A 246-nucleotide genomic window follows, 5' to 3' on the forward strand; every position below is an offset into this window, starting at 1 on the left:
GAGCCAGACCCCTTAGGAAAAGCAAATAGGCCTCATAGAGAAAGTAAAATTTCCTTTCTGCCCTTTCCCCCTCTTCTTGCTGGAAGGGTTGATCCTCATTACAATTTGCTCAAATATTTGGAAGTGAATTTTGGACCCTCCCCCCAGCTTATGATTTTATAGCCAATAGGTGATGAGGTTTATTTGCATATTTCCAATCACATAAGCAGCCGTGGAGTGGAAACAGTGCCAGACTCAATTTCTCCT

This window comes from Mesoplodon bidens (assembly GCF_964165515.1).
Source record: "Mesoplodon bidens genome assembly, chromosome: 6".
NCBI lineage: Eukaryota > Metazoa > Chordata > Mammalia > Artiodactyla > Ziphiidae > Mesoplodon > Mesoplodon bidens.